The sequence below is a fragment of the Schistocerca serialis genome, chromosome 12 (genome assembly GCF_023864345.2).
Source record: "Schistocerca serialis cubense isolate TAMUIC-IGC-003099 chromosome 12, iqSchSeri2.2, whole genome shotgun sequence".
In the NCBI taxonomy this organism is placed as follows: domain Eukaryota; kingdom Metazoa; phylum Arthropoda; class Insecta; order Orthoptera; family Acrididae; genus Schistocerca; species Schistocerca serialis.
In genome coordinates, this window is record NC_064649.1 from 12,537,276 (window position 1) to 12,559,669 (window position 22,394).

General features: G+C 45.1%; 1 protein-coding gene and 1 pseudogene across 1 annotated transcript in view; both read left to right on the forward strand.

Annotated features, from left to right (window-relative positions):
- LOC126428349 (uncharacterized) overlaps positions 1–22,394 on the forward strand; it is a 657,372-nt gene that overhangs the window by 581,521 nt on the left and 53,457 nt on the right. The window lies entirely within an intron of this gene.
- On the forward strand, positions 8,399–8,516 carry LOC126428617 (5S ribosomal RNA; annotated as a pseudogene).

Consider the following 22,394-nt stretch of genomic DNA (forward strand, 5'->3'; position numbering starts at 1 on the left):
ACCGGGCCAAACGTACTTGAGTGGCAGCAGGATCGTTGTGCAGTCTGCAGCAAATACCGGTTCTGTACACTTTCTCTACAGTGTTTCCCAAAAAGAGCGACGTCGTCTTCCCTCCTTGGATTCCCATCTGCCTTCACAGTGCATATCCGTAACACTTCGTGGTCGTCAGTCCTACTGGTAACAACTCCAGCTGCACAAATCTGAACTGCTTCGACGTCTTCGTTGAATTCGACCTGCTGGGAATCTCAAACACTCGACCACTAATCAATAATGGGTTGCAGAACTCTTTCGTATGCTTTCTCCTTTCCCAGAAATCTGCCAATAAATCGAAGTCGACCATTCGCTTTCCCCACTACCATTATTATGTGCTCGTGCCATCTCACATCACTTTGCAACGTCATGCCTAGACATTTAATCGACGTAACTGTCTAGCAGCACACTACTAGTCTTGTATTCGAACGTTACAGGATTGTTTCTACTACTCATCTGTGTTAATTTACATTTTTCTACCTTTAGAGCAAGGTTACATTCGTCACAGTAACCTTCTATCCTTCTACAGTCACGGAGCGCCGAGACCATCCCGTACACCACAGTATCATCAGCAAACAATCGAAGATTGCTGATGACACTATCGGCCACACTGTTTGTGTACATAAAAAATAAACAGCTGTCCTATCACACTTGCCTGGGGCACTCCCGACGATATCGTTGTCTCTGATGAACACTCGCCGTCTACGAGAACATGCGTGTTCTGTCATTTAAGAACATTTAAAGTCATTCAGATATGAGGGAAGCTAATCCTGCTGCTCGGACCTTTGTTGACAGCCTGCAGTACCACAATGCGTCAAATTAGATTAGATTTACTTTCATTCCAATTGATCCATAGTGAGGAGGTCTTCCAGAATGTAGAACATGTCAGAAAAACAACAATACATGACAAATATGTACAACTAAAACAAATAAGCTAATCCACCATTCCACAGGTCCCAAGTGAAATGATCGTCATTTTTCAATGAACACTATACGAAAGACTCATTTTACAAATACTAATGCACTGAATTTAAAATAAAAATGTTTTTTTATTTATTTATAAGGTAATAACTACTACAATAGTTATTTACAATGGACACATTACTGCACTGAAATGGTGCAGAAGTTAGATTGTACACACACACACACACACACACACACACACACACACACACACATATATATATATATATATATATATATATATATATATATATATATATATATATATATATATATATATATATATATATATTGGGGGGAACTGATGAAAAAATATATTATATATATATAATATAAATCTATATATAATATAAATCAGTTGGTTTTACTGAGAAATTCATCAACGGAGTAGGAGGAGTTGGCCACCAATAAATCCTTTAGGCTTCTCTTAAACTGAATTTCATTGGTTGTTAAGCATTTTATGGCTGCTGGCAAGTTATTGAAAATATTTGCTCCTGAATAATGCACACCTTTTTGTACAAGAGCAAGTGACTTTAAATCCTTGTGAAGATTATTCTTATTTCTAGTATTGATTCCATGAGTTGAGCTGTTGGCTTGAAAAGTGATATATATTTAATGACAAATTTCATTAAGGAATAAATATATTGGGAAGCAGTAGTTAGTACCCCTAGTTCCCTAAACAGGCTTCTGCAGGATGTTCTTGAGTTCACACCATATATAACTCTTACTGCACGTTTTTGTGCCCGGAAAACATTAGCTTGGCTTGATGAATTACCCCAAAAAATAATCCCATATGACATTATGGAATGAAAGTAAGCATAGTATGCCAGCTTTTTCATTTTTATATCCCCTATGTCTGACACAATTCGCATTGCAAATAGAGATTTGTTAAGACGCTTCAGCAGTTCTGTTGTGTGCTCACCAAACTGTAATCCCAAGAATTTAACACTGTCCACTTCTTCTATCTGCTTGTCATTTTATGTTAAGACGTATACTCGTGGGACATCTCTAACAAGTTCTGAACTGCATGTAGTGTGTTCTTTCAAAGTTTAGTGACGAAGAATTGGCTAGGAACCAGTGATTAATGTCCACAAATATTTTACTAGCCGATCTTTCTAAGACTACACTTGATTTGCTATTTATTGCAATGTTTGTATCATCAGCAAACAAAACGAACTTGGCATCTGGTAATGTTACTGATGAAAGGTCATTGACATACACAAGAAAAAGTAAGGGCCCCAAAATGGAACCTTGCTTTCCGCAAATCTAGGAATATGGAGTCTGCCTGTTGCTTCTCATGCATACAGCGCAGGATGTGCGAGAAAAGGACAAGCCGAACTCCTCATAAGCGATGGTTTCCAAATCCCTTGCTGACTTGGGGACGGAAGCTTTTCCGTCTCAAGTGAATTCATCAGACTCTAGGTCAGAATGTGTTCAAGAATTCTGCTGCAAACCGACGTTACGGATATTGATCTGCAGTTTTATGGTTCCATTATATTACTCTTCTTATATGGGGTGCAGAAGGCACGTAAGAGGTCACTGCCAAGGCTTCATCTAGTCTTGTCGACTTCTTTGGTTTCAACTCGTTCAAGTACTTTTCTGCACCAGTGATGTCTGTTTGTGTGTCCTCCATATAGGAGTTTGTGCTGTAGTGAGATGATGTCTGTACAATCCTCCAGGAGAATGATTTCTTAAGGGGCGAGAGTTAAGACTTCAGCTTTCCTTTTGCTATCTACTTTTGCGGCAACTGATTGATGTTCAAATGGCTCTGAGCACTATGGGACTTAACATCTGAGGTCATCAGTCCCGCTGGCCGGAGTGGCCGAGCGGTTCCAGGCGCTACAGTCTGGAGCCGCGCGACCGCTGCGGTCGCAGGTTCGAATCCTGCCTCGGGGATGGATTTGTGTCTTGTCCTTAGGTTGGTTAGGTTTAAGTAGTTCTAAGTTCTAGGGGACTCATGACCACGGAGGTTGGGTCCCATAGTGCTCAGAGCCATTTTTTCATCAGTCCCCTAGAACTTAGAACTACTTAAACCTAACTAACCTAAGGACATCCCACACATCTGTGCCCGAGGCAGGATTCGAACCTGCGACCGTAGCAGTCGCGCGGTTCCCGACTGAAGCGCCCAGAACCGCTCTGCCACATTGATCTTGTTGTTGTGGTCTTCAGTCCTGAGACTGGTTTGATGCAGTTCTCCATGCTATCCTATCCTGTGCAAGCTTCTTCATATCCCAGTACTTACTGCAACCTACATCCTTCTGAATCTGCTTAGTGTATTCATCTCTTGGTCTCCCTCTACGATTTTTACCCTCCGCACTGCCCTAAAATGCTAAACTGATGATCCCTTGATCCCTCAGAACATGTCCTACCAACCGATCCCTTCTTCTAGTCAAGTTGTGCCACAAACTTCACTTCTCCCCAATCCTATTCAATACCTCCTCATTAGTTATGTGATCTCCCCATCTAATCTTCAGCTTGCTTCTGTAGCACATTTCGAAAGCTTCTATTCTCTTCTTGTCCAAACTATTTATCGTCCATGTTTCACTTCCATACATGGCTACACTCTATACAAATACTTTCAGAAACGACTTCCTGACACTTAAATCTATACTAGATGTTAACAAATTTCCCTTCTTCAGAAACGCTTTCCTTGCCATTGCCAGTCTAGCTTTTATATCCTCTCTACTTCGACCATCATCAGTTATTTTGCTCCGCAAATAGCAAAATTCCTTTACTACTTTAAGTGTCTCATTTCCTAATCTAATTCCCGCAGCATCACCCGACATAATTCGACTACATTTCAGTATCCTCGTTTTGCTTTTGTTGATGTTCATCTTGTATCCTCCTTTCAAGACACCGTCCATTTTGTTCAACTACTCTTCGAAGTCCTTTGCTATCTCTGAGAGAATCACAATGTCATGGGCGAACCTAAAAGTTTTTATTTCTTCTCCATGTATTTCAATACCTACTCTAAATTTTTCTTTTGTTTCCTTTACTGCTTGCTCAGTATACAGATTTAATAGCATCAGGGAGAGGCTACAACCCTGTCTCACTCCCTTCGCAACCACTGCTTCCCTTTCATGCCCCTCGACTCTTATAACTGCCATCTGGTTTCTGTACAAATGGTAAATAGCCTTTCGCTCCCTGTATTTTACCCCTGCACCTTTAGAATTTGAAAAAGAGTATTCCAGTCAACATTGTCAAAAGCTCTCTCTAAGTCTACAAATGCTGGAAACGTGGGCTTGCCTTTCCTTAATCTGTCTTTTAAGATAAGTCATAATGTCAGTATTGCCTCACGCGTTCGAAGATTTCTATGGAATCCAGACTGATCTTACACGAGGTTGGCTTCTACCAGTTTTTGCATTCGTCTGTAAAGAATTCGCGTTAGTATTTTGCAGCTGTGAGTTATTAAACTGATTGTTCGGTAATTTTCACATTTGTCAACACCTGCTTTCTTTGGGATTAGAATTGTTATATTCTCCTTGAAGTCTGAGGGTATTTCACCTGTCTCATACATCTTGCTCACCAGATGGTAGAGTTCTGTCAGGACTGGCTCTCCCAAGGCCGTCAGTAGTTCCAATGGAATGTTGTCTACTCCGGGGGCCTTGTTTCGACTCAGGTCTTTCAGTGCTCTGTCAAACTCTTCACGCAGTATCAGATTGATGTACCATAGAAAAATACAGCTGGTCCGTAGCGCAGTATTACCGAGCACTGCACTCATACTGCAGCACTGTTGAAGGCAACATTGCTGTGGCCAGAGACCACCACAAAAGTTAGCCCATGCAGATGCAGCTTCCCTAGGCGTTTGTGAGGTACTGAGTGGAATGCTTTGTTCTGAGTGGTAGGTCGGGTGTCGGCTTCCGGCAGGCTGCAGGCTGCGAACTCAACCTGGCGCCGATTGCCGCCGCCTGGAAGAGCCGAGGCGTCTGTGGGGCTGTGGAGCGGCGCGGTATTGATCTGGCCAGGGAGAGGGGGGAGCAGGGAGGGAGGGAGGGAGGCACCCCTTCCCTCAAGTTGCGAGCTAAGGAGCGGCAGCGGGCCCAGGGCGGCCCGTTACCGGCACGGCCAAGTTGCGGCGGGGGAGGGGAGGGGAGGCGGTTGCGGCTGATTTGATTAGCCGCTCGCGCCTACGCAGGGCTCAAGTTTCCCCGTCCCGCCATCCCGCAGTTCCGCCGCACCAGAGACCCACAGCGGCCGCTGTTCCAGGCGCCGCTCCAGCTGGAGGCAGCTCTCGCCCCAGTTAAGCTGTTGCTGCGGGCTTCTCGCTGCCTCCGCGACTGACCGGCGTTTGAGAACACAAACGGAGCGAGTGCGAGTCTAGTGTTGAGGGTTGCATACGTTAGAAATCAAGGCGCCGCCGTTTCGTCGGTGCTGCACCTGTTTCCTTCCTCCTCACAGTAGTTCAGCGGGTATGACGGGTCTGTGAACGGTGGTGCTGAGGTCACATATTACTCGTTGAGTCGTTCCCTCTCACATATGAGGACACGAGTGTAAACCCGCGATGTAGCACAGATATACATGTTCATATACAGGGTGGTCCATTATGAGATTTTTCACTCTGCAGCGGAGTGTGCACTGATATGAAACTTCCTGGCAGATTAAAACTGTGTGCCGGACCGAGACTCCAACTCGGGACCTTTGCCTTTCGCGGGCAAGTGCTCTACCAACTGCCAGGAAGTTTAATATCAGCGCACACTCCGCTGCAGAGTGAAAATCTCATTCTGGAAACATCCCCCAGGCTGTGGCTAAGCCATGTCTCCGCAATATCCCTTCTTTCAGGAGTGCTAGTTCTGCAGTTCGCAGGAGAGCTTCTGTAAAGTTTGGAAGGTAGGAGACGAGGTACTGGCAGATGTAAAGCTGTGAGGACGGGTCGTGAGTCGTGCTTGGGTAGCTTAGTTGGTAGAACACTTGCCCGCGAAAGGCAAAGGTCCCGAGTTCGAGTCTTGGTCCGGCACACAGTTTTAATCTGCCAGGAAGTTTCAAGGTGGTCCATTGATCGTCACTGGGCCAAATATCTCACGAAATAAGCGTCAAAACAAAAAACTACAAAGAACGGAACTCGTCTAGCTTGAAGGGGGAAACCAGATGGCGTTATGTTTGGCCCGCTACATGGCGCTGCCATAGGTCAAACATATCAACTGCGATTTTTTAAATACGAACCCCCATTTTTTATTACATATTCCTGTAGTACGTAAAGAAATTTGAATGTTTTAGTTGCACCACCTTTTTCGCTTTGTGATAGATGGCGCTGTAATAGTCACAAACATGTGGCTCACAATTTTAGACGAACAGTTGGTAACAGGTACGTTTTTTAAATTAAAATACAGAACGTAGGTACGTTTGAACATTATATTTCGGTTGTTCCAATGTGATACATGTACCTATGTGAACTTATTTCTGAGAACGCATGCTATTACAGCGTGATTACCTGTAAATACCACATTAATGCAATAAATGCTCAAAATGATGTACGTCAACCTCAATGCATTTTGCAATACGTATACCAACATACCTCTCAACAGCGAGTAGTTCGCCTTCCATAATATTCGCACATGCATTGACAATGCGCTGACTCATGTTGTCAGGCGTTGTCGCTGGACCACGATGGCAAATATCCTACAACTTTCCCCACAGAAAAAAATCCGGGGACGTCAGATCCGGTGAACGTGCGGGCCACGGTATGGTGCTCCGACGACCAATCCACTTGTCATGACATATGCTATTCAATATCGCTTCAACCGCACACGAGCTACTTGCCGAACATCCGTCATGTTGGAAGTACATCGCCGTACTCTCATGCAGCGAAACATCTTGTAGTAACATCGGTAGAGCATTACGTAGGAAATCAGCATACATTGCACCATTTAGATTGACATCGATAAAATGGGGGCCAATTATCTTTCCTCCCATAATGCCGCACCATATATTAACCCGTCAAGGTCGCTGATGTTCCACTTGTCGCAAGCATCGTGGATTTTCCGTTGCCCAATAGTGCATATTATACCGGTTTACGTTATCGCTGTTGGTGAATGACGCGTCGTCGCTAAAAACAACGCGTGCAAAAAATCTGTCATCGTCCCGTAATTTCTCTTGTGCCCAGGGGCAGAAGTGTACACGACGTTCAAAGTCGTCGCCATGAAATTCCTGGTGCATAGAAATATGGTACGGGTGCAATCGATGTTGATGTAGCAATCTCGACACCGACGTTTCTGAGATTCCCGACTCTCGCACAATTTGTCTGCTACTGATGTGCGTATTAACCGCGACAGCAGATAAAACACCCACTTGGGCATCATTCCTTGTTCCAGGTCGTAATTGACGTTAAACATGTGGCTGAACACTTCCTGTTTCCTTAAGTAATGTAACTATCCGGCGAAGGATCCGGACACTTGAGTGATGTCGTCCAGGATAACGAGCACCATACATAGCACACGCCCGTTGGGCATTTTGATCATAACAGCCATATATCAACACGATATCGACCTTTTCCCCAAGTGGTAAACGGTCCATTTTAATACGGGTAATGTATCACGAAGCAAATACCGTCCTCACTGGCAGAATGTTACGTGATACCATGTACTTGTACGTTTGTGACTATTACAGCGCCATCTATCACAAAGCGAAAAAAGTGGTCCAAATAAAACATTCATATTTCTTTACGTACTACACGAATATGTAATGGGGGTTCCTATTTTAAAAAACGGAGTTGATATCCGTTTGACCTATGGCAGCGCCATCTAGCGGGCCAACCATAGCGCCATCTGGTTCCCCCCTTCAAGCTTGGTTAGTTTCGTTGTTTGTAGTTTTTTCGTTTAATCCTTATTTCGTGAGATATTTGGCCCGGTCACTATCGATGGACCACCCTGTATATCTTTACATACATACTTAAATTTCTACATACACATACATACCTTACATAAGCACTGAAGAGTCAAAGAAACTGGTACACCTCGCTTATATCGTGTAGGGCACGCAGAAGTGCCGCAACACGATGTGGCATGGACTGGACTAATGTCTGAAGCAGTGCTGGAGGGAACTGACGCCATGAATCCTGCAGAGCTGTCCATAAATCCCTGAGAGTACTAGGTGGTGGAGATCTCTTCTAAAAAGCGCAACTCAATGCATCCCAGATATGCTCAATAATGTTTATGACTGTGACGTTTGGTGGCCAGCGGAACTTTATAAAGTCACAAGAGTGTCCCTGGAGCCACTCTGCAGCAGTTCCGAGCCTCCACTAACCTGGACAGTCCCCTGCTGATATGCAGGATCCATGGATTCACGAAGTTCTCTCCATACCCGTACGCGTTGTTCCTCGATGCTATTTGAAACGAGGCTCGTCCGACTAGGCAACATGTTTCAAGTCAACAACAGTAAAGCTTTGTGTAGTGCAGTCATCAGGGATAACGGCAACGGACTTGCCGCAGTGGATACACCGGTTCCCGCCAGATCACCGAAGTTAAGCGCTGTCGGGCGTGGCCGGCACTTGGATGGGTGACCATCCGGGCTGCCAGGCGCTGTTGTCATTTTTCGGGGTGATGCCAACTGAGGAGCTACTCGACCGAATAGTAGCGGCTCCGGTCACAGAAAACCATCATAACGATCGGGAGAGCAGTGTGCTGACCACACGCCCCTCCTATCCGCATCCTCCACTGAGGATGACACGGCGGTCGGATGGTCCCGATGGGCCACTTGTGGCCTGAAGACGGAGTGCTCTAAGTCATCAAGGATACACGATTGGGTCTTTGGCTCCGTATGCCCATATCGATTACATTTCGTTGAATGCCTTACACTCTGACACTTGTTGATAGCCCAGCACTGAAATCTGGATCCATTTCCAGAATCGTTGAACGATTCTCTCCAGTCATCGTTAATCCCGTTCTTGTGGGATCTTTTTCCTACCGCAGCGATGTCCGCGATTTGAAGTTTTACCGGATTCCTGATGTTGGGTACACTCGTGAAATGGTCGTACCGAAAAATCCCTACCTCATCGCTACCTCGGAGATGCTGTGTCCCATCGCTCGTGCACCAACCATAACACCACGTTCAAACTCACTTAAATCTTCATAAGCTGCCATTGTAGCAGCAGTAGCCGATCTAACAACTGCGCCAGACGCTTGTTGTCTTACATAGCCGTTGCCGAAAACAGCGCCGTATTCTGCATGTTTACATATCTCTGTACTCGAATACGCATCCTTATAGCAGTTTCTTTGGTGCTTTAGTATACATACATAAAAGGGACGGAGAGAAAAGTAATGAGGCCGATTTTTTATCTACCAAAGATTTAGGTGTTTTCAAACAACAACGTTGCCCCCCCTTTCAAATCAGTTCCCTTCAGCAGCTGTACACTGCCCGATTTGTTGCTCCCAGTCTTGGCATCGGCGCTGATAGGCTTCAACCGGTAGGGCCTTTAAAATGTTGATCACATACTTTTGAATGTTCTCCAGAGTCCCAAAATGACTTGTAAGACATTTTTCAATTTTGGGAAAAGAAAAAAGTGGCAAAGACTCAGATCAGGTGACTAAGAGGGGGGGCTGTGGGACAACAGGAATGCCTTTTGGGGTCAAAAATCCCTTGCTGGTGGTGGTCATGTGACATGGGGCGTTGTTATGACGCAGCATCAAATTGTCTGCAGTATCCGGTCTCCCTCGATTCATCCTTTTTCTGAGCCTTTCAAAGACGTCTTTGTGAAACACTTGGTTGACAGATTGTACTGAGGGAAGAAATTCTTTCTGCACGATACTTCTCCTACAAAAAAAGCAAATGAGCATTCTTTTGATCTTCGATTTGCTCATTCGAGCTTTTCTTTCGTCGAGGAGATGCCTCAGTGTGTCACTCCTTACTTCGTCGCTTTGTCTCAGGATCGTACTAAAAAAATCCAGGATTTGTCATCTGTGATCACTTCATTGAACCATTCGTAGTCATTGGCAAACCCCTGAACAAAATCAATGCAAATATTTCTTAGATTGCTCTACTGCACAGTTGTGAGGTTTTTCAGCATCAGCCTTTCACACATGCAAATCCTCGGACAAAATTTAATGTTCAGTAAAAGCGTTTAACAGGTCACCCACCATGCTTATTGTTAACAGTCGGCATGATATCACAAGAGCACGCACGCGTTCGACATTTTCATAGGTTTTAGAAGTTAAAGGTCTCCTTTACCGAGGTTCATTTTCAGCGTGTTGTCGGCCTTCCGAAAAACGATTTGGGCCAGCAAAAAACTTATGGTCTTGACAAGTAAAGTTTCCTATAGGCATGTTTCAACTTTTCAAACGTCACCCTCGCCGATTCCCCAAGTTCAACAGAAAACTTGATTTCATAACGTTGCTGTAAATTGCGCTGTTCCATTTTCATAACACACAACTTCACTGGCGCAGCTCTAAAAAATCACGTGAGAGCTGTACAGAGTTGAACCTCGGACTGAGCATCTGGAAAGGATGAACACACTGGTCTGGTCTACACAAGCAGAACGACACAGCATTGCAGATCGCAAGCAGTGTTGTCATCTCATTACTTTTACCACAAGTTACATACATAAACACGCATCAAAAAAGTTTTGCATCACCCCGGTTCCCACAACTCCTGAAGATAGACGTTGACCGTGGGTATTGTATCACAGACACAGTCCCTTTGACTGTTCGGAGATGTCAGTAAACCCGTCCAAAGATGTAAACAACCATGCATGAGCAGCGCCTATTAGACGGAGGGGGTCCAACAGCCGATCAGTTCCAGTCATTCCACCAGGAAGGAGGTACACGGCTCGTGTTGTCTGTAGTTCAACCATGCCTAGACGGTCAATACTGCGGATCCATCGCGTCCCTTTGTGCCAGGAAGGGCTCTCAACAAGGGAAATGTCCAGGCGTCTCGGAATGGACCAAAGCAATGTTGTTCTGAGATGGATGAGATACAGAGAGACACGAACTGTCGATGACATGCCTCGCTGAGGCCGTCCAAGGGCTACTACTGCAGCGGATGACCGCTACCTACGGATTATGGCTCGAAGGAACCCTGACAGTAACGCCACCATGTTGAATAATGATTTTCGTGCACCCACACGCGCAATAGGCTACATGATGCGCAATTTCACTCCCGATGTCCATGGCGAGGTCTATCTTTGCAACCACGACACCATGCAGCGCGGTACAGATGGGCCCGACAAGCCGAATGCACCGCTCAGGATTGGCATCACGTTATCTTCACCGATGAGTGTCGCATATACCTTCAACCGGAAAATCGTCGGAGACGTGTTTGGAGGCAACCCGGTCAGGTTGAACGCCTTAGACACACTGTCCAGCGAGTGCAGCAAGGTCGAGGTTCCCTGCTGTTTCTGGGTGGCATTATGTGGGGCCGACGTACGCCGCTGGTCGTCATGGATGGCGCCTTCACGGCTGTACGATACGTGAATGTCATTATCCGACCGATTGTGCAACCACATCGGCAGTATATTGGCGAGGCATTCGTCTTCATAGACGACAATTTGCGCCCCCATCATGCACATCTTGTGAATACCTTCCGTCAAGATAACGACATCGCTCGACTAGAGGTCGCCAGCATGTTCTCCAGACATGGACCCTATCGAACATGCCTGGTATAGATTGAAAATGGCGGTTTATGCACGACGTGACCCACCAACCACTATGAGGGATCTACGCCGAATCGCCGTTGAGGAGTGGGACAATCTGGACCAACAGTTCCTTGATTAACTTGTGGATAATATGCCACGACGAATACAGGCATGCATCAATGCAAGAGGACGTGCGACTGGGTATTAGAGGTACCGGTGTGTACAGCAATCTGGACCACCACCTCTGAAGGTCAAGCTGTATGGTAGTACAACATGTAATGTGTAGTTTTCATGATCAATAAAAAGGGTGGAAATGATGTTTATGTTGATCTCTATTCCAATTTTCTGTACAGGTTCCGGAACTCTCGGATCCGAGGTGATGGAAAACATTTTTTGATGTGTTTATGTAACACAGACATGTAACACATATAAACGAGGGCAGGTTGATAAGTCTGGTAAACCAAACAAGGAAACATATTTGTCTCGTAGACACGTGGTCCAGTGATCTTCCAACTTTTTCGTCCCAATCACAAGAATAGGGTCTGTCCGACTCTGCAAAATACTCGTTGACTGCAAGTATCACTTCCTCATTTGATCAAAATTCCTTCCCAGCAAGCGAAAGTTTCATGGTAGGGAAGAAAAAGAAGTGTCTTCGGGATATGCGTGGTGCATAGGGTGGATGAGGAACAAATTCGAAGATCAGTGTATTCATTTTCGACATTCTCTGTGCGGCATATTATGCACTCACTCAGTTGAGATGCCTACGGTCTCAGAAATCTCACGATTTTTTATTCGTCATTACCATATCACGCATTGAGTCAATGGTTTCGTTTGTGGAGACCTCAATTTTACTGCCACAGGGCGCTTCATCTTAGCTGCTTGTCTGACAAAGTTCAATAACCCAGAAGTAAATGATCAACGACGGTGCAGAATCTCTGTGAACTTCATCCAGTTCTCTTTTCATCCGTGTGGGAGTCCAACTCCTGAAATCAAAATGTTTAATATCAGAACAAAACTAGGTTTTGTCCATTTTCAACCGCAGTTGACATACAGACCAATTCAGACAGCTCTCAACAATGAACTATATGGTGTTAATTGTCGAAATTCTTCACACGATCCTTGGAATAATCAAGCTTGCTAACGCAAAGATGCAACAAAATTTCCCATCCTTTTATGGAAATTTACCGCACTTGTCAAACCATCCTTGTACATACACATACATACTTACATAATATACACATTCATATAAACATATATATATACGTAGTTATATATATACAGGGTGGTCCATTGATCGTGACCGGGCCAAATATCTCACGAAATAAGCGTCAAACGAAAAAACTACAAAGAACAAAACTTGTCTAGCTTGAAGGGGGAAACCAGATGCACTACGGTTGGCCCGCTAGATGGCGCTGCCATAGGTCAAACGGATATCAACTGCGTTTTTTTTAAATAGGATTCCCCATTTTTATTACATATTCGTGTAGTACGTAAAGAAATATAAATGTTTTACTTGGACCACTTTTTCCCTTTGTGATAGATGACGCTGCAATAGTCACAAACATATGGGTCACAATTTTAGACAAACAGTTGGTAACAGGTAGGTACGTTTGAACATTTTATTTCGGTTGTTCCAATTGAAACACGTACCTTTGTGAACTTATCATTTCTGAGAACGCATGCTGTTACAACGTGATTACCTGTAAATACCATATTAATGCAATAATGCTCATAGCGAAGTCCGTCAACCTGAATGCATTTGGCCTTCCGTAATGTTCGCACATGCATTGACAATGCGCTGACCCATGTTGTCAGGCGTTGCCGGTGGACCACTATAGCAAATATCCTTCAACTTTCCCCACAGAAAGAAATCCGGGGACGTCAGATCCGGTGAACGTGCGGGCCATGGTATGGTGCTTCGACGACCAATCGACCTGTCATGAAACATGCTATTCAATACCGCTTCAACCGCACACGAGCTGTGTGCCGGACATCCATCATGCTGGAAGTACATCGCCATTCTGTCATGCAGTGAAACATCTTGTAGTAACATCGGTAAAACATTACGTAGGAAATCAGCATACATTGCACCATTTAGATTGCCATCGATAAAATGGGGGCCAATTCTCCTTCCTCCCACAATGCCGCACCATACATTAACCGGCCAAGGTCGCTGATGTTCCACTTGCCGCACCCATCGTGGATTTTCCGTTGCCCAATAGTGCGTATTATGCCGGTTTACTTTACCGCTGTTGATGAATGACGATTCGTCGCTAAATAGAACGCGTGCAAAAAATCTGTCATCGTCCCGTAATTTCTCTTGTGCCCAGTGGCAGAACTGTACACGACGTTCAAAGTCGTCGCCATGCAATTCCTGATGCATAGAAATATAGTACGGGTGTAATCGATGTTGATGTAGCATTCTCAACACTGACGTTTTTGAGATTCCCGATTCTAGCGAATTTATCTGTTACTGATGTGCGGATTAGCCGCGACAGCAACTAAAACACCTACTTGGGCATCGTCATTTGTTGCAGGTCGTGGTTGACTTTTCACATGCGGCTGAACACTTCCTGTTTCATTAAATAACGTAACTGTCCAGCGAACGGTCCGGACACTTGGATGATGTCGTCCAGGACACCGTGCAGCATACATAATACATGGCCGTTGGGCATTTTGATCACAATAGCCATACGTCAACACGATATTGACCATTTCCGCAATTGGTTCAAAAGTAGCTCTGAGCACTATGGGACTTAACATCTGAGGTCATCAGTCCCCTAGAACTTAGAACTACTTAAACCTAACTAACCTAAGGACATCACACACATCCATGCCCGAGGCAAGATTCGAACCTGTGACCGTAGCAGTCGCGTGGGTCCGGAATGAAGCGCCTAGAACCGCTCGGCCACCGCGGCCGGCCTGCAATTGGCAAACGGTTAATTTTTACACGGGTAATGTATCACAAAGCAAATACCGTCCGCACTGGTGGAATGTTACGTGATACCACGTACTTACACGTTTGTGACTATTACAGCGCAGTCAATCACAAAGCGAAAAAAGTGGTCCAAGTAAAACATTCATATTTCTTTTACGTACTACACGAATATGTAATAAAAATGGGGGTTTCTATTTTTTAAAAAAAACGTATTTGATATCCGTTTGACATATGGCAGCGCCATCTAGCGGGCCAACCATAGTGCCATCTAGTTTCCTCCTTCATGCTAGACAAGTTTCGTTCTTTGTAGTTTTTTCGTTTGACGCTTATTTCGTGAGATATTTGGCCCAGTCACTAGCAATGGACCACCCTGTATATATGTACATATGTACAGGGTGTTTATTTTAAATGAAGACATTGAAATATCTCGAAAAACTACAAATCAGATAAAAATCCAGTGACACTACAGTCGACCCACGTCCCACCCCGTGCGTGGGTGGCGTGGGCGGAGCGGGGCGATGGGAGGGGGGCGCCTTTGAAATCTTCAATGGGAACCACTGTTTTCTATCGCAGATTACGATCCTATGGCAAAATCTACATACGTTTTGTGTGAAACTTGTTTCGCCACATACGGCGCTGTAATCAGAGGAACGGAAATACAGAAATGGGTACCCATGACATGTGGGAGCCCACCTCCATTCAGGGAGAGTGGGACAGGCCAGTACTTCGTAACGTCTAATTCGCAACGTTGTATTCCTCCAATGTATTGGGCAGGAGACTAGTTATGTGCCCCTGTGGCCGTGGCTCGAGGCAAATGCTATTCTACTTTTCCAATTATAGTAAGTATTCAAACGTAGTACCGCCAATTTCAATACGCTTAGTGATTCGCTTTTCAAATGACCATACACAGGACAGAAGTATATCTTCAGGAATGTCAGCACAGGCGTTTCCGATGCTGTTGACCACGTCTGTACGGCCTGTTGGCACGCTTTATCTATCAGATGTCCCCACAGAACGACGACATCAAATCCGCGACCCAGCGAGCCATTTAATGGGGCCACCTCTTCAGATCCACCGACCAATATAAACGCTGTCTAACACCTCCTGTGCTTCAGTTGGGTAATGCGCTCGGCAACCGTCAGGTTGAAACCACATACGTTGTCGGACGTTCAGGACAACATGCTGCAGTAGCGCCTGTAGTTCTTGTTCCAAAAACGTTAGATATTTGCGTTCATTCACGTGCAGCCGATAGAATATGTACCAATGAATTTTTTCTCCGTATTACGTCACATCGTACGTTAACCGAGCAAGGACTTTGATGGTCAACTTGCCGTAACCAGTGGAGACTGCCTAAACTCCAGTAATGCGTCGCGGTTTGTGAAAGTAGACTCATTGGAAAATAGTACCTCAACAAAGAATATGGGGGTAGTCTGCATTTGTTGACGTGCCTGGTCACAAAACACTACGCTGTTATGGAAACAGGCGCCATGGAGTTGATGGAATGTCACGTGGTACCGATGATACTCACGACGATGCAGTATTGTGACGACACTACCTAAGGGCACACCAGACTCGAGGTGTAATTGCCGGGCGCTTATGCGTGAGTTGCCACTAGTACAGGTATCCATTACCTTCTGCTGCAACACGTTTGCTTCGTTTCCTTTTGCTGGTCGGTACGCTGCCATCACACACAAGGCGTTCGCAACTTGTGAAAGAGCCAACGACGGCGAGCTTTCTCTAGAAAATGCTCGACATTTACCATACATTCTCTTTAAATTAGGATCATTCCAGTTTTTTTCTTCTGTGGTTGCAATATTCATTGTCCTCTTGCACGTCTGTTCTCCAAATGAGTGGTAGGGGTGCAGGCAACAAACACTGCGCAAGTATTGCTATGTTCAGAGCCGCTGTACGTTCTGCGACTGCACGATACGTGAGCTCCGGTCGCAGTGTACTGCCTATAGTCCGCTACACGGCCGTGATGGCACGTAGAGCAGTCCGTTGTTCAATGTGCTGGAGGAACACAACGTTGTGAATGGGTTTGCAGTTAGAAATTATGAAATGCTGGCCCGTCCTACCCTCGCTGCACGGAGGTGGGGTCACGCGTGCCACTGAGTAGCATATCGTAAATTCAGATTCTGCGCCAGTTTCTGTTCAACCAGTTACAGCGGCATCTGTCGCGAAACAAACACAATGATTCACACATATGAAGATTTTGCTGTAGAATCGTAATCTCCAATACAAAAAATCGGGGTTTCCATTGAAGATTTGAAATCTGCCACCCACCACCCAACTGCAGGGTGGGGTATAAGGTCGAGTGTGGTATCACTGGATGCTCCCCACTCCTACAAACGAAGCAGAAGTATAACTTTTTTGATCTGAAGTGCAGTTTTCGAGATATTTCGATGTGTTCAGTTAAAATGAACACCCTTTATGGACACATACATTCATATACACTCCTGGAAATTGAAATAAGAACACCGTGAATTCATTGTCCCAGGAAGGGGAAACATTATTGACACATTCCTGGGGTCAGATACATCACATGATCACACTGACAGAACCACAGGCACATAGACACAGGCAACAGAGCATGCACAATGTCGGCACTAGTACAGTGCATATCCACCTTTCGCAGCAATGCAGGCTGCTATTCTCCCATGGAGACGATCGTAGAGATGCTGGATGTAGTCCTGTGGAACGGCTTGCCATGCCATTTCCACCTGGCTCCTCAGTTGGACCAGCGTTCGTGCTGGACGTGCAGACCGCGTGAGACGACGCTTCATCCAGTCCCAAACATGCTCAATGGGGGACAGATCCGGAGATCTTGCTGGCCAGGGTAGTTGACTTACACCTTCTAGAGAACGTTGGGTGGCACGGGATACATGCGGACGTGCATTGTCCTGTTGGAACAGCAAGTTCCCTTGCCGGTCTAGGAATGGTAGAACGATGGGTTGGATGACGGTTTGAATTTACCGTGCACTATTCAGTGTCCCCTCGACGATCACCAGTGGTGTACGGCCAGTGTAGCAGATTGCTCCCCACACCATGATGACGGGTGTTGGCCCTGTGTGCCTCGGTCGTATGCAGTCCTGATTGTGGCGCTCACCTGCACGGCGCCAAACACGCATACGACCATCATTGGCACCAAGGCAGAAGCGACTCTCATCGCTGAAGACGACACGTCTCCATTCGTCCCTCCATTCACGCCTGTCGCGACACCACTGGAGGCGGGCTGCACGATGTTGGGGCGTGAGCGGAAGACGGCCTAACGGTGTGCGGGACCGTAGCCCAGCTTCATGGAGACGGTTGCGAATGGTCCTCGCCGATACCCCAGGAGCAACAGTGTCCCTAATTTGCTGGGAAGTGGCGGTGCGGTCCCCTACGGCACTGCATAGGATCCTACGGTCTTGGCGTGCATCCGTGCGTCGCTGCGGTCCGGTCCCAGGTCGACGGGCACGTGCACCTTCCGCCGACCACTGGCGACAACATCGATGTACTGTGGAGACCTCACGCCCCACGTGTTGAGCAATTCGGCGGTACGTCCACCCGGCCTCCCGCATGCCCACTATACGCCCTCGCTCAAAGTCCGTCAGCTGCACATACGGTTCACGTCCACGCTGTCGCGGCATGCTACCAGTGTTAAAGACTGCGATGGAGCTCCGTATGCCACGGCAAACTGGCTGACACTGACGGCGGCGGTGCACAAATGCTGTGCAGCTAGCGCCATTCGACGGCCAACACAGCGGTTCCTGGTGTGTCCGCTGTGCCGTGCGTGTGATCATTGCTTGTACAACCCTCTCGCAGTGTCCGGAGCAAGTATGGTGGGTCTGACACACCGGTGTCAATGTGTTCTTTTTTCCATTTCCAGGAGTGTATGTACATAGATACCTATGTATATACACTGGCGTCCAAAATTAAAGCAACAAACGGAAATTTTGCAAGGCTGCTTTTATTTTGCCACGAAACGGCAGTAAAGTAGAAACAATGTAAAGAATTCAGAACATAAATAACTGCTATATGCATAACGATAGACAAAAAGTTCTTCGTTTTTTTCCAACTGAAAAGGTTTGCACACACATTCCGACAACTGGTCAATGCGCTCACTATGAGGTGTGACCACTTGTGGCTGCAACACAGGCCCGACAACGAGAGGACGTGCTGTAAATGATGTCACGCCCAATCCTTCACAGCTGCACATAAGTCTTGGAGAATGGTTAGTGGATGCTGACATGATGCAACCTGTGCCCCTAGTGCATCCCAGACATGCTCTATGGGATTAAAATCGGGACAGCGAGCAGGCCACGCCACGCCATGCATGCATCCATGCAACATCTCTGTTTCCAAGAAAACATCAACTACCCGTCCTCTATGAGGTCGAGCATTGTCATCGATCAGTAAGAAGTCTGGGTTCACACCATCTCGCAACAACCACACGTGAAGTCCCAAGATCTCATCACGATATCGACAGCAGTTAAACCTTGCTGATTCACCCATGCTATTTCATGAAGAGGTGTTAAGAGCGATCCACATAATCCCTTTGCTCACACCATTGGTGACCCTCCTCGACATCGGTCTCTTTCCACAATGCTTGGGTCCTGAAAACGTGTTCCACGTTCCTTCCAGATGCAAATGCTTGGAGAACCGCTCTCTAGACCAAATTGGTACTAACCTGTGAAAAGAAAATTGGCCCCCTCTTCGACGTCCAGGTGCTATATTGACGACTGCACTCTAGACGTTCCCTTCTGTGAAGACGCATCAGAGGTACATACACAGCAGGCCTCCTATCACGGTTTGTCTCGATATATCAAGTCCAGTGGATGCTGCGAGGTCAAATCCCAGTTGCCGTGCAGTACTAAGGCAATACTCTCGTGCCGTTACTTCTAAATAACGCTCCTCTCTTTGTTATATTACACATGCGCGGCCCTGCCCTGGTCTTCAGGATAATGTTTCAGTCTCTATAAATTGTCGCCACATCCGAGAAACAACAGAACAGTTCTCATAAAGGCATTGGGACACATCAGTTAACGACTGTTCTGCTTCCATTCTTCTTATGGCCCTCCACCGCAGAGTGTCTGGCAGGCGTCGTCTTTGTGCCATACCACACCGTCTATGACTGTGTGCACACAGACTGTGGGTGTGGGGCTACCTGGCACACACGATCCCGTTTCATAGGCGCCCTGACATCATCATTGGCGTGGTTGTCCACTGGCCAGAATGCCACCTTCTGGGCAGAACACGATTGTACAGACATCTGTAGACAGTTTGTACGAGTATACCGTGAATTCGACACAAAATCGAGCAAAAGCGGTTTGCTCTTTTAATTTTGGTCACCAGTGCCACACACACACACACACACACACACACACACACACACACACACACACACACACACACACACACACTTACATATATACAACATTCACTGATAACACGTCATTCAGTGCATTGGTAAACAGTAATCATCATACCCACCAGCTTTGTATGTAGTGGCAACGTGAAGAGAGTTCGATTATACTTGCAATCTCATGTACTCGTTGTCCACTTGTACACGACAACAGACTCAAGTGATGAGTTTTCATTTAAATGAGCAGTGTGAATAATAAGAATAAAATAAGACTTACCATAAGGGCAAAGAAAATGGAAATGTAGTAAGTGGTGTATTTTTTTTCCTTTCATCGGTTGGGGCAGGGGGAGGTTTGTCAGTCAGAAAAGGTTTTGTGAAGGTTTCACGTTATGTGTTAAGGTTGTAGGAGATCATTAAGATTTCTCACTCTCAAATACTGGATGAATATGTTTTGTTCAATTTACACACTGTGAGTTAGACGGCCTCAGGACGTATATAAACATTTTCTAAATACCTCACTTATTGTGTTGAACCTTTAACATAAAATTATATTTTTTAATAAGTAGATTATGATATTTTAAATTCGGGCAATAATTATATGGAATATTGAAAATGAAATTTTTTTGTCCCTGGCAGCTGTTACACAACATACAGCTGGAACCATATTACTGCACCACATGTCAGTCACTTGGTAATATATCACATCATCTGTACAGTTTCCAGTGGCACTGAAGGCAAGTAAGATCCAGTGCATCAAAATAGAATTCGGGGATCCAAAAAGATAGCTGGTTCTGTTCGCAAGCAAATCATCTTTATAACTATTAACTGAACTGGACTAAAAACACACGAAAACGAATTACGAAAAAAAAATCTCAAAAATCGAAACTGAAAAGGATGTGGTTCATATGTATACTGAAAGACTGCATTTTAATCTTAGACTAAAAATCTGGCTTTGGATTTTTGCAGTGAAGTGTACCTTCGTGAATCAATGCATGTTAACTAAAACATAACCTTTTGGGTGAAATAAACTATCTGTATCGAGAGTTTCGATCTTGTACATCGACTGTGGTATTTCAGGATGCTTTTCAACGAAACTGTCAAAAAATAGAGTGGGTAGCACTCTCATATCAAGCTTTGCAACATTAGTCCAAACCCTGTTACACTGCTGCGAATAACCGGTATTTCAGTCTTCAATAAATGTTAGTATTCCTGAGAATCATCTGGGAAAGAGAAACCAAATAAAAAACTTTAATCATACGAAGAAACCTAAGCTCAAAATATCAGTGTGGAAACAGAGGGATAATTTAAAGCAACTTTATGTAGTAGTCAAAAGTGTCTGTTATGTCACATCAGATCCAACTACTATTACGCCAAAATTCAGGTTGTTACGGACAAACAGTCTTCCTTATGTAGTAGTCGGTTAGGTATCGATCGAATTATTACAACTTATCTTTGATTTGCGGAAATGGCAGAGAATTCAGTAGCATTATGTCACATATGTCAGATTCTGTACAAAATGTGCAACTGATTTAGCCCCTCTTTTAACCACAATACACCATAGGTCCCTCGAACAAAAACCTAAGTTCCATCGTTGGAAGAGTTCACATATCTGCATGAGGGATAACAGAATCCTTCGTTATATGCTTAGTTCAAACATAATGAAGTATTAAGTTTCCTTTAATTTACGTCTATGGTCACAAACTTTCTGTTAACAGATTACCGGTTTCGGTCTTTAATGACCATCATCAGATCTGTTTCATAAAAACAAAGTCCTAATGTACTGCAGCCATAGTGGCTGCAGTTTTTATGAAACAGATCTGATGACGGTCATTAAAGCTCGAAACCTGTAATCTGTTAACAGAAAGTTTGTGACCATAGACGTAAATTAAAGGGAACTTATTACATATATGGGTCACTGTTTTTTCGCGACGATGTCGCAGCTTGTGAAAGTAATGAAGTATCTCGAAACAGAACACCAACCAGCAACGATTCCGAAAACATCGGGCATAGGAAATTCTACCCATGCTTTTCTCACCTGACATCCTGAGAAGCTTACATCAAGGTGATCACGTAGCTGAAGAATTTCATATCCGAATAGCATCTAATAGAGTACCATCCCAGTACGCCATAGGTGTATCGTAAGTATTATTTTATGGGGGTATTAAACAAAATTTATGGCTTGACTGAAGATTTCTCAGTAGGAAGGACGCAGAAGTCCGTCAAAAGCTCACTATTGTAGATCGTCTAGAAAACGCTGCCTGAACGACGTCGGAACAGTTTTTTTTGTCCCAGAGGTGTTGTCTAACTCTCACAGCACCAAGCGTCCAACTTTTTTCAAACAGCCACGTAATCGACCTTATACAGACTACGCAAGCAGATCGCATTCCGATCTTTTGCATGTGATAGCTTCGTGCAACACTATTATCACTATACTAACATAATTTTAAGTAACATTGTTTTCCGAAATAATTGCCGTTTTGTAAAGTTCGCTTTATGTGCGGCAACTGTTGTATTATTATTTATGTCACTGGTGGATTTACTCCCTTTGTATAATGTGT